The sequence below is a fragment of the Budorcas taxicolor genome, chromosome 14 (assembly GCF_023091745.1).
Source record: "Budorcas taxicolor isolate Tak-1 chromosome 14, Takin1.1, whole genome shotgun sequence".
Lineage (NCBI taxonomy): Eukaryota > Metazoa > Chordata > Mammalia > Artiodactyla > Bovidae > Budorcas > Budorcas taxicolor.
The window spans coordinates 62824547-62837612 of record NC_068923.1 but is presented as its reverse complement, the minus strand read 5'-3'; positions in this window follow the sequence as shown (position 1 = coordinate 62837612).

Sequence of the window (13066 nt, the reverse complement as noted above, 5' to 3'; positions counted from 1 at the left end):
TTTTAGGTGACTTCCCAGGTGGCTCAGTGGTAAAGAATCTGCCTGCCAATGCAGGAGCAGCATGGAGATGCAAGTTCAATCCCTGGGTCTGGAAGATACCCTGGAGGAGGAAATGGCAACCCACTCCAGTATTCTTGTCTAAAAACTTCCATGGACAGAAGAACCTGGCAGGCTACAGTCCACGGGGTCCCAAAGAGTTGGACATGACTGAGCAACTGTGCACACAGGCACACATTACAGATAAGTAGATTGTATTACAGATAAGTAGATTGTACTACTTTGTACTGAATCTCAAGGATATGGAAATATAGAAAAACAGTTCCACATTTATCACACTTAGGTAGTGGCCCAGAAACACCTAGAATATTCCTTTTCTGCTTTTGTTCTGAAGGTAGAATAGCCATACCACACCCTTTACAATCTCTGAAATAACGTACAAAGCAGTTATTTATAAAATCACTGATTTCCAAAGACAATGAATCACGTGATAGTTTTGCCTTGGGAACATGGTGGAATGTTGATGGAACCATGTATCTGTGGAAATTATGTTAGTATCTGAGAATATAAAAGAGATAAAATATGATGAACAAAGGTTGCTTTGCTATTAAATAATTCCATTCTAGATTAAATTTTTTCCATTTCATAAAATACCAGATGATTTTAACATATCTATCCTCATTTTATATCTTATAAAGTGGAATCATCGAATTTCTATATAGTTTAAGAGTTAGAACAACTAGATTATTTTGTGCTTAAGTTTCATTTCTATATTTGCTTTTTGTCCTCCTTTACTCCAGCATCATTCCCTCTTCTCTGCATTAGAGACAAAAATTTGCAAGAGTGAAATGAATTTGAAAGACTGTCTTCATATATTTTTCAATCACCTTAGGCTAAAGTTGTCTTGTTTTGTTTTTTAAGGGGAAACATTTTTTTTTCTCAAAAGACTAGGAAAAAGCAAGATCATAACATATCCCTCTGCCAGATTGTATCTGAGTTTCATAGTATCAGTGATAATATAAAAAAGAAGTCTGTTCATCATTCTGGTTTTCTTTATTTGCCTCATCTATGCTGTCCACTATATCAACTGTTGGAACTTTTCAGTAAATGTGCAAGTTGTAAAGCTTTTGCTATTTCCCATGCCTCTGGAATGTAAGAGTTAGGTTTTAAATATTCAGTGCTTGAAATGCCAAAATGTGTTGCTGGGAGAGGTTATATAATCTCTTTTGCTGGAGACCTTTAAGAACAGAATAGATACCTCTCACCCATGTAACTGTGCCGAGAGGCAAGGAAAGCCAGTAACCGACCTCCAGCAACTGAGATAGTTTTAAGCTCTATGATTTACGAAATGGATGTGCAGGATTTCAGAGAAGTAGGTAGACATACCATCTAGCAGATTTTTACACAGTTATAAAATTTATAAAATTTGTCTACCCTATATAGTGCATTTAAGGAATATATTTTAATGATTGTGAAAGACTTCATTTCCATTTGTTAAATTGATTAGTCAAGTAATAATAATTAAATATCATAATTATGTGTGGTAAGATGAAAAATATCCCTGCAAAAGACATGCAAATCAAGTCCCTGAAACTTTTAAAAAATAAATACCATTATTAATACTTTACATGTATAATATGCATTTTATTCATTTTATTTAGTTTTTTAAAAATTATTTTAAAGTATTTTAAACTTTTATTTCCTATTGGAGTATAGCTGATTAGCAATGTTGTGATAGTTAAAGATACACAGCAAAGAGATTCAGACATATATATACATGGATCCATTCTCCCGCAAACTCCCCTTCCATCCAGGCTGCCACATAATGTCGAGCATAGTTTCCTGTGCTATAAAGTAGCTCCTTGTTGGTTACCCGTTTAAAATACAGCAGTGTGTACATGCTGCTGCTGCTAAGTCGCTTCAGTCGTGTCTGACTCTGTGCGACCCCACAGACGGCAGCCCACCAGGCTCCCCTGTCCCTGGGATTCTCCAGGCAAGAACACTGGAGTGGGTTGCGATTTCCTTCTCCAATGCATGAAAGTGAAAAGTGAAAGTGAAGTTGTTCAGTCATGTCTGACTCTTAGCGACCCCATGGACTGCAGCCCACCAGGCTCCTCCATCCATGGGATTTTCCAGGCAAGAGTACTGGAGTGGGGTGCCATTGCCATAGTGGTCTCAAACTCCCTAACTATACTTTCCCCCATCTTTGCCCCATGGCAACCATAAGTTTGTTCTCGAAGTCTATGAGACTCTGTTTCGTAAATAAGTTCATTTGCATCACTTATTTTTAGATTCTGAATATAAGGGCAAATCCCTGGAACTTGTGATTGTTAATGTTATTTGGAAAAAGGAACTTTGCAGATGTGAATAAATTAATGATTTTTAAGTGATATAGTCCTGGATTATTAGGGTGAGCAATTTCTTTACAATATTGTGATGGTTTTTGCCATACATGAACATGAATCAGACTTAGGTATACACATGTCCCCTCCCTCTTGAACTCCCTTCTCACACCTTTAGGTTGTCACAGAGCACTGGCTTTGGGGTCCTTGCATCATACATTGAACTCCCACTGGCTACCTATTTTACATATGGTAATGTATATATTTCAATGCTATTCTCTCAATCCAATCACAAATTTCCTTAAAACAGAAAGGCAGTAGAGACTGGAGATAGATTGCTGCTTGTTGTTTTAGTTGCTCAGTCATGTCTGATAGACCACCAGGTTCCTCTGTCCATGGGATTTCCCAGGCAAGAATATTGGAGTGGGGTGCCATTTCCTTCTTCAGGGGAATCTTCCCAACCCAGGAATATGACTGGTGTCTCCTGCATTAGCAGGGAAGCTCTTTTACCAATGAGCTACCTGGGAAGCCCCCAGTATAGTTTACACTGTAAAGATATTAAATTGATAATTGTAGATAGGTAAACGAGGAGAAAACACATAGATGGCGGAGAAGACAATATGCAGACAAAGGCAGAGATTATAGAGGTTCGGCCACATGCCAAAGAAAGCCCAGCATCCGCCACTGCCAGAAGCTGGGAGAAGCCAAGAACAGATTCACTCCCAGTGAGAGTGAGGGCCTGCCAGGTTTAGGACTTCTAGCTCGTACGGTTATGAGAATTTCTGTTGCTTCAAGCTATTGAGGTTATAGTGATATGTTACAAAAACCGCAGGAAACTAATAGCATGCTTTAGTAAAATGTTAAATCTGAATCTACAGTAATATGATATAATTGAGTCATCTGGCATTACATAAATTTTATTATGCTTGTGTTATTACTTATATATAAGGGATCTACTTAACAATATTTGATATACATAACAAGCCTTTGCAATACTGATGAACTATATACTCAATTTTGGAACAAGAACAGTAATGATAACCACATATTTTTATTTACTTCTCCCCCATTTTATCCCCCAGCTATCTCCCAACAGGTTATTATTAAGAGATTTGTAACTGTTATTTCTTATCCTTTATTCCATATTTATTTACCTTATATCTTATCCTTTATACCACAAACAAAATAAATGTTAATCCATCCATTTGTTGTAAGTATTTAAAATGATATTATTCTGAATATGGTAACTTATATTACTATTTTAAAGTATTTATTTGTTTGGCTGCACTGGGTCTTAGCTGTGGCATGTAGGATCTCACATCTTTATTGTGGCATGCAAACTGTTTAGTTGTGGTACACAAACTCTTACTCATAGATCTCATAGAGATGTGAGATCTAAGTTCCCTGACCAGGGATCTAACCATGGCCCCCTGCATTGGGGGCATAGCGTTGTAGCCACTAGACCACCAAAGAGTCCCAATTATTTAATATTATAGATTCAAAGTTAGTCTTTCTCACAGCTTTAGTTCATTTATTTTCTCTGCTATACAACAGTTCATTGTGTGACTTTTAAGTCCTTTGGGTTGTTTCCAATTTTTGATACAGTAAATATAATAATACCATCAGGAACATCCTCTTGTGTATTTCTTCTGGAGTACATATAAAAGTGTTTCTCTATAAAGTTAGAAATGCAGTTGCTGTGTCAGGAGTAAATGAATTTCTTTCCAAAACTGCTCTAGAATTTAGAATTCTACCAGCAGTAATTGGTGTTCATTCAAATGCTCACCAATGTTTGTAATTATGAACCAGTTTTTCTACCCTAGTGATATGGAATGATATTTGTTTGGTTTTAACTTTTATTTCTCTGATACAAATAAGGGTGAGCAAATATGATATAAACCAATGTCTTCCAATGGCTTCTAAGATCATGCTTGGTCTGAGCCTTGTTACTTCTCTTGCTTCTTATTCTATCTAGTCATCTGTCCCAGTTCAGTCTCCCTAAGCTCCTTGCTGATCTTTGAGTCTACTGAGTACACTCCATACTCAAAGTCTTTGCTCTTTTCCTTTTGCCTGGAAAGTGTTCCCCCCACCCCAGGAATTTCATGATGTGGCTTTCATTTTCTTCCGGTCATTTCTCAAAGGTCACCGGATTACTGATAGTATCCTACAGATTGAAATTCTAACCCATAATCATTATCCCCTACTGTAACTTTGTTGTTGTTCAGTCACTCAGCCATGTCCAACTCTTTGCAACCTCAAGTCCAGCAGGCTTCCCTGTCCATCACCATCTCCCGGAGCTTGCTCAGACTCATGTCTTTTGAGTCGGTGATGCCACCCAACCATCTTGTCTTCTGTCATCCCCTTCTCCTCCGGCGTTCTATCTTTCCCAGCATCAGGGTCTGTTTCAGGCACTTCACATTGGGTGGTCAAAGTATTGGAGCTTCAACTTCAGCATCAGTCCTTCCAATGAATACTCAAGGTTGATTTGCTTTAGAATTGACTTGTTTGATCTCCTTGCTATCCAAGGGACTCTCAAGAGTCTTCTCCAACACCACAGCTCAAAGGCCATCAATTTTTCAGTGCTTAGCCTTCTTATTGTCCAATTCTCACCTTCATACATGACTACTAGAAAAATCATAGATTTGACTATATAGACCTTTGTCGGCAAAGCAATGTCGTTTTAATATGCTGTCTAGGTTGGTCACAGTTTTTCTTCCAAGGAGCAAGTGTCTTTTAATTTTATGGCTGCAGTCACCATCTTCAGTGATTTTGGAGCCCAAGAATATAAGATCTTTCACTTTTCCATTGTTTCCCCATCTATATGCCATGAGGTGATAGAACTGGACACCATGATCTTTGTTTTTTGACTACTGAATTTTATGCCAGCTTTTTCACTCTCCTCTTTCAACTTCATCAAAGGGGTCTTTATATCCTCTTCACTTTCTGCCATAAGGATGGTGTCATCTGCATAGCTGAGGTAATTTATATTTCTCCTATACTTTACCTTTTCTTCTTTATTTTCTCCATATAGCACTTATTATTTTCTAACAAATGATGTGGTTTTTTTTTTCTTATCTACCACCATTAGAATATATATTTCATGAAGATAGGGAATTTATGTGCTCAGTTATACCTGAGTCACCTTTATTCTCATTGATGATTGACAGGGCTCATTAAATATGGTGTTCTGAATTTCACCTCAGCTTTTGGATAATTACTTTCTTTAATAATTGACTTATCAGAACTCCAAAGAGAATTTCTCAAAATGAACTGATATTATCTTCCTGAGCTTGGTCTTCCAAAGTGCCTCTGTAAATGTAACGAACTTGATATTTATGTGAAACTTGCTCTTATTATGGGTATCAATAGCCATGAGCCAGAAAATGTGAATTCCTTTAGTAGAAGAAATGTAAGACACCTCTGCTATTAGAATTCCCTCAGAGGAATATGAGATGATTATTCAACATTCAATGGCAGTAAGCTATTTTTAATGTTAAAACATAGCTATATGTTTTCTTTGAAATATATTAATCATAGTAATGTTGATCTTAAACTTCTTTTTTTGTAAAATAGCCAATATACTGTTTAACTTTTTCGTCTATTGCCTTTGATAATAATTTAAGCTTATTACTCTTTTTTTATTTTCATATTCATATGTAACAAGGATTTCTACACATACTTTTTAAGAAATGAATTAGTTGTCACTATTCGTGTCTGGGTAATTCCAAGGACAGAGGAGCCAGGGGGGTATAGTCCATGGATTGCAAAAGAATTGGATATGGTTTAGTGACTAAACAACAACAACAAGCAAGTTACTAGAACCTCATAACTTGGAAATAATGTTTATTGAATATGTGAAGTAACTAATGTTTTAAAAATACTTTGTCCAAATACTTGAAAATTTGAAACCATCTTTTTAGAAAAATATAAGCAATTGAAAATAAATGTAACAAAGACATAATCTGCAGCCAACTGAAACTGATTATACTTTGTCTAAACACCATTCTTTAGGCAAACATTACTCTTTATTTTCTCTACAAATTTTAGAAATGACATCATTCATAAATTAGGAAACATAAATTTTCAAGAACACTTCAGTTAACAGTTGTAGTTATCTAAATCTAAACATTTTTCATGCAACCAAAAGGACTGATTAGAAGAAATAAGACACTTTAAAATGGATGGGTTACTAAGTATTTAACATGAACAAGTTTCTATTTGTACCTTTTTGTGTATATGCATATATGTACATATTTATGTATCTATTTGTGGTCTGTTGTGGCAGTCAGTTTCTATGAAAGTTGTCAATGACCTTTACCTTCTAAGTATTCTAGGACTGTACACGATCCATGCTCCTGCATGAGGGCTGGATCTAGGGATTTACTTCTAATGGACAGACTACAGCGAAAAGCTCACAGCTTAGACAACGACACTGGTTTCTTTCTTGCTCGTCTTCTCTTGCTCTCTCACTTGCTTGACTGAAGCCAGCTTCCACACTGTGAACTGCCCTTTAGAGAGGGCTATGTGTCAAGGAACTGAGGGAGTGAGGAAATGAATCCTGTCAATGACAGTGACTGAGCCGGAAAGCTGATTCTTCCCTGCTTCCAAACCTGCCAAGTCTGTTGAGCCTTTAACTGAGATCACAGCTTTGGCTGTCACCTTGATTGCAGTCTTTTAAGAGACCGTGAGAGAACCCAGCCAAGATGTGGCTGACTTTCTCAGCCACAAAAGCATATGATAAAATAGATGGCTGTTTCAGGCCATTCCATTTTGAAATAATTTGTTATCTAGCAAAAGCTAACTAGTACATCTACATATATATCCACAACAGCACATAAAATGAAATAAATACTGTTTACTGGAGATTTACTACTGATCCTCCCTCTGACAAAGGTAGGGGTAAAAATGAAGCTAAGTATCATGAAAGGTATGCTCATTATCTCTGTTCCTGTTAATTCCTGTACATGCATGCTAAGTCGCTTCAGTTGTGTCCGACTCTTTGTGATACTATGGATCATAGCCTGCTAGGCTCCTCTGTCCATGGGATTTGCCAGGCAGGAATACTAGAGTGGGTTGCTGTGCCCTCCTCCAGGGGATCTTCCCGACCCAGGATTTGAACCACATCTCTTATGTCTCCTGCATTGGCAGGCAGGTTCTTTACAACTGAGCCACTGGGGAAGGCCAGTTATTGTACAGGTAAATTTAAATTCTGGAAATTAGGAAGTGTATTTTTTCAAAAGTAGAGAGTGGAAAATATTGTCTTTCAAGCCTGGAGGCACTCTGGTGACTCTTCTGCTGGTTCAACAGTAACATAAAATTTTTGAAGTGCTCAAGCATTGCAAGCTGAGTGCTATTTCAGTGTCTTCATTTTTTCTTAATTTTTAAAAAAGTTGTTTCCTCCTGATTCCTATTAAGAAATGACATCCCTACTTTTTTGTTCTCACTCTGCTTCTGATGTAGCAGCATGGTGCTTTCCTTTTTAATTATATCATATGTTCTTATTTGTGTCTATGCTGACTTTGGAAAATTAATTCCTGGAGTTCACAGCTATATGTTTCAAAGATAGCATTCTCTGAAAAAGGAAAATGCTGAAATTCATTTCCCAACTCACACAATGATCCAATGTTTTAAGGAACTCACTTTATGAATGCTTAAAACTTGAAATATTTTGCTTTAATTTTGATTATTAGTAATAATACTAATAGTAATATATTTATTAGCTTCTAATAAAGCTTTCGCATGTATTATTTTCTCCTAACACAAAATTGCACACTAGCTAGTAGTAGTCTCATTTTTCACAGGAAGAAACCAATGCTCAGAGATGTCAATTAACTTAGATAAAGTCCCAAAGCTAGCAAACAATTATGTTAGAAATGGAACAATATGCTTTCAAAATTCTACTTTCCATAGCAAGCAAGGATATTTCATTTAAACAAGTAATATTCACAACAAGGTTACCAACAGTTCAAAATTCCATAACTATGCTTCTTTTTCTGCGTTTTGAATTTCTTATCAGTAGAATAAAGAGATAATTTCTAATTTCTGATGACTCTAAAAACATGAATGCACCATGATTCTACACAGATCACTAATCACACTTGATGACAAAATTATTATATGTTGAAAATAACATTAAAATAAAGGGGAACCTTAAAACAAAATTGAGCGATATCAGTGTTATGAGTTTTGTCGGCAAATCTTGATAACTTTACTAATTCATGGGGGAGATCTTATTTTGCTCTTCTGCTCATTGACAGTGAAGAGGAAATGGGGTGGGGAAGTATATGAGGATAGTGGTAGTTTATGAGTTTGTCACTAGCTAACATTTGTTTTTCAGTTTAATGTTATAGAGTCTAGCCTTATACAAGGATGAAGAATGGGTAAAGAATCTGCCTGCCAATCAGGAGACGCAAGAGGCACAGGTTCGACCCCTGGTGTGGGGAAGATCCCCTGGAATAGGAAACAGCAACTGGCTCCAGTATTCTTGATTGGAAAATTCAAAGGACAAAGGAGCCTGGAGGACTACAGTCCATGCACTCACAAAGAGTAGGACCACAACTTAGTGACTGAGCATGGGTTAGTTCAGTCCAGGCCAGATGATTCTGCTAAAATCTTCACCTCTGTTTCTTAACTTCTTTCGATTCAGAAGTTCACAAATAAGAATGATGTAAGAATCTTCTAGAGCCATATGTTAAGTAGAAATTAAGGAAAGCCTTTAATATTTATAGGCAAATATCCAACATTCCATGCCAAGACAACTATTCCATCAAATAGTCCTATTGGATAAGGATATTGCCAAATATCCAAGGTCTCAAAAATTCACCTTTATTCACCTTTTCTTCCTAAGGGAGCTAATGCAAAATATGTGGCACTAAAATAAGAACAAACCAAAAAAAGAAAAAGGAGCCAAGCAATAGAGGATCCATGAGAGATAAGTGAATAAATGTCTCAAGAATAGAGAATGAAAAGTGAAAGTGAAGTTGCTCAGTTGTGTCCGACTCTTTGTGACCACATGGACTGTAGCCTACCAGGATCCTCCATCCATGGTATTTTCCAGGCAAGAGTACTGGAGTGGGTTGAATAGAGAATAAAAATCCCCAAATACCCAATTTGAAACAGAATGGCAGAGCAACCAGCCCTGTATGGAGGTTTGAGGTTTTGAGAGTAATGCCAAGAGATTTGCGGCAGTAGGCTACATAGTATAAGGAGCCACAGGGCTGATATTCTTGCAGGAAACAAAGTTTTGAGAGGTTGTGCCTTTAATAAAAGAGAGCTGGTAAGATTTCCTCCACAAGACTGAGTGAGACAGAGGGAGCCTGACAACATTTCAAGACAATGACTTGAAAATAAATAATTCACCAATAAGAAACTGAAACCACAGGGTTCAGACACATAAAGCAGAGGGGGGCTAATTCACACAACTGACATAGCATGTAAATCTTCAAGATGAAGAATTACTATCAAACTGTTCCATAACCCTGAGTCTCTTATCTCTAAAGACCATGGGAAAAATAGAAATAAGTCTAAAATGGAGTAGACTGTAACAAAGAATGGGAACCAAAACAGAATATTAAGGGAGATTTAAGAATATGGAATAGACTTCAATCTATATAAAGACATAGAATTTGTGTTGTAAATAGGAAACAGCTAAGTATACAAGTGAGATGGCAGCAACTCAGTAATGGAACGATAATCCTTTTCAGGGCTTTCCAGGTGGCGCTCCTGGTAAAGAACCTGCCAGCTAATGCAGGAGACATAAGAGACCTGGGTTCATTCCCAGGTTGGAAAGATCTCCTGGAGGAGGGCATGGCAACCCACTCTGATATTCTTGCCTGGAGAATGCCATGGACAGAGGAGCCTGGCGGGCTACAGTCCGTAGAGTCACAAAGAGTTGGACATAACTGAAGCAACTTAGCAGGCAATCCTTTTCAAGTGGGAGGAAAGAGAACCAGAAAACAGAAAAGCAAAAGTTCCTTTGTGACAGAAGGAAAGAAGATAGAGTATCAATGCAGATAAATAAGAGTAATATATTTGTGCTATTGAAGCATACTGAAAAACATGTAGTCACTCAGATACTGTTATAAAAGGTAATTATTACAAGAGTAATGTGCCAGCAAATTTATTTTATAAAATCATCTTACAATTGTTTCAAAAAAAGAAACATACAACTTTGTCTTCTAAAATTGAAATCAACTGCGAAAAAAGAAGCTATCATATGCAAGACTGATTCACTTAATAACATTTATGAAGGACCTTACTACATGCCAGATAATATAACAACATGTTAACTGAATAAGAATAAAATGGTTGATAATCTAATTTTTTGTTGTTGTTTTGTTTTTTACTCTAGTACCAGTATTTTTTTTTTTTTGAATAACATTTAATTCCCTCAAGTGGAAGGATTGTGTAGGAACTTCAGTGAGAAAATATATTTACCTTGAGAATAAGATCAAAACACTTTTGGGGGGAAACTCTATATTGATGGAAATGGTGCCTCCTACTTTGTACACATACCATGTTAAGTTGTATAACCCGAAATTTTTGAAATTACATTAAAATAGTTGACATGTATCTTTTAAAGTGAGGTGAGAGTTCTATTTTCACTTTGTGTTTTCTTATCTCAGCAATCAACCATTATATAAACATTTACTAAGATACTGTCTGATACATTATGTAATTATGTTGTTATCAATCTTCTGTTAGCAACTATTCAACCCAAAAATATATTTCATAAGAGACGTTCTACTGTACTTATGCAGCTTTGCAAAAGGATAGCAGTATACAGTATTATTTAAAGAAAATACACGACCTACACCTTTCCTTTAGTCTTATAGAAAGTTACCTCACCTACATGATACAGTTTTCTTTCTTAACACAGAGGTTGTCTCAACAGCTCATATTTCAGATAGAATGTGTGTAAAAATTATGATTATACTTCAATATATAATATTTTAATTTCAAGCCCTTGCTAGCTTTGAGATCATTATTATATAGAACCAAGATTTTAAAAATTCCCACTGAAGTATTTCATTTAAAAAAGCAAATAACCAAATAAATTTTTCAATGCACTTCATCTGGAGGGCATATGTATATATGTGTATATATAAAAGAGAGAGAGAGAGTGAAATGAAATATATATATTTAAATCTTGCATTTCAAAAGTATTCTTTATGTTAAAATTAAAATCACTGTACTTCTTGTTGAAACACTAAGAACTTAGAAGAATCAAAAAATGTTTCAAAGCAGATTTTACAATTTTGTCTGTAAAACATTTGCAAAATATTTATTAGCATTTTGTATCATATATGAGGCACTATCATGGGTACTATGGAACAGAGATATGTAAGAAGTATTGTTACTTTCCTCAATGCACAAATATTCTAGGAAGTAAATACAAAAGATTAGTGAGTATGTTCCATATAGAAGAAAATAATAGATATGACAGGAAATGACTAAAAAATCCTATGGAAGGCACAGGATTACTTTTTGAGGGAGAGAATACTTCACTGGCAGCATGAATAGAATTTGGTGATTTGGTCAGCTTTCTATGGCTGCTATAACAAACTTCGACAACATTGGTTGTTTAAGAAAACAGCAACTTATTGCTTTATGATTCTGGAGGACGGAAGTCCAGTGCCAAGTTATTGGCTGGGCCACACTTCTTCTGAAGGCTCTGGAATATATGTTGGTGCTTCCAACTTCTGGTCACTCCAGATCTTTGGTTTGTGACTGCATAAATCTAAACTCATCTGTCTTCACATGGCCTTCTCCTCTAATCTCTAGCTGCTTCTCTGCTGCTACTGCTGCTGCTAAGTCGCATCAGTCGTGTCCAACTCTGTGCGACCCAATGGACGGCAGCCCACCAGGCTCCCCCATCCCTGGGATTCTCCAGGCAAGAACACTGGAGTGGGTTGCCATTTCATTCTCCAATGCATGAAAATGAAAAGTTAAAGTGAAGTCGCTCATTCATGTCTGACTCTTTGCAACCCCATGGACTGCAGCCTACCAGGCTTCTCCATCCATGGGAGTTTCCAGGCAACAGTACTGGAGTGGGTCGCCAGTGCCTTCTCCAGCTGCTTCTCTCATCAGTTCAGTTCAGTCACTCAGTCGTGTCTGACTCTTTGCGACCCCATGAATCGCAGCATGCCAAGCCTCCCTGTCCATCACCACCTCCTGGAGTTTACTCAGACTCACGTCCATCGAGTCAGTGATGCCATCCAGCCATCTCATCCTCTGGTCATCCCCTTCTCCTCCTGCCCCAATCCCTCCCAGCAACAGAGTCTTTTCCAACGAGTCAACTCTTCTCATGAGGTGGCCAAAGTATTGGAGTTTCAGCTTTAGCATCATTCCTTCCAAAGAAATGTCAGGGCTGATCTCCTTCAGAATGGACTGGTTGGATCTCCTTGCAGTCCAAGGGACTCTCAAGAGTCTTCTCCAACACCACAGTTCAAAAGCATCAATTCTTCGGCGCTCAGCCTTCTTCACGGTCCAACTCTCACATCCATACATGACCACTGGAAAGACTATATCCTTGACTAGACGGACCTTAGTCGGCAAAATAATGTTTCTGCTTTTGAATATACTATCTAGGTTGGTCATAACTTTTCTTCCAAGGAGTAAGTGTCTTTTAATTTCATGGCTGCAGTCACCATCTGCAGTGATTTGGGAGCCCCAAAAATAAAGTCGGATACTGTTTCCACTGTTTCCCCATCTATTTCCCATGAAGT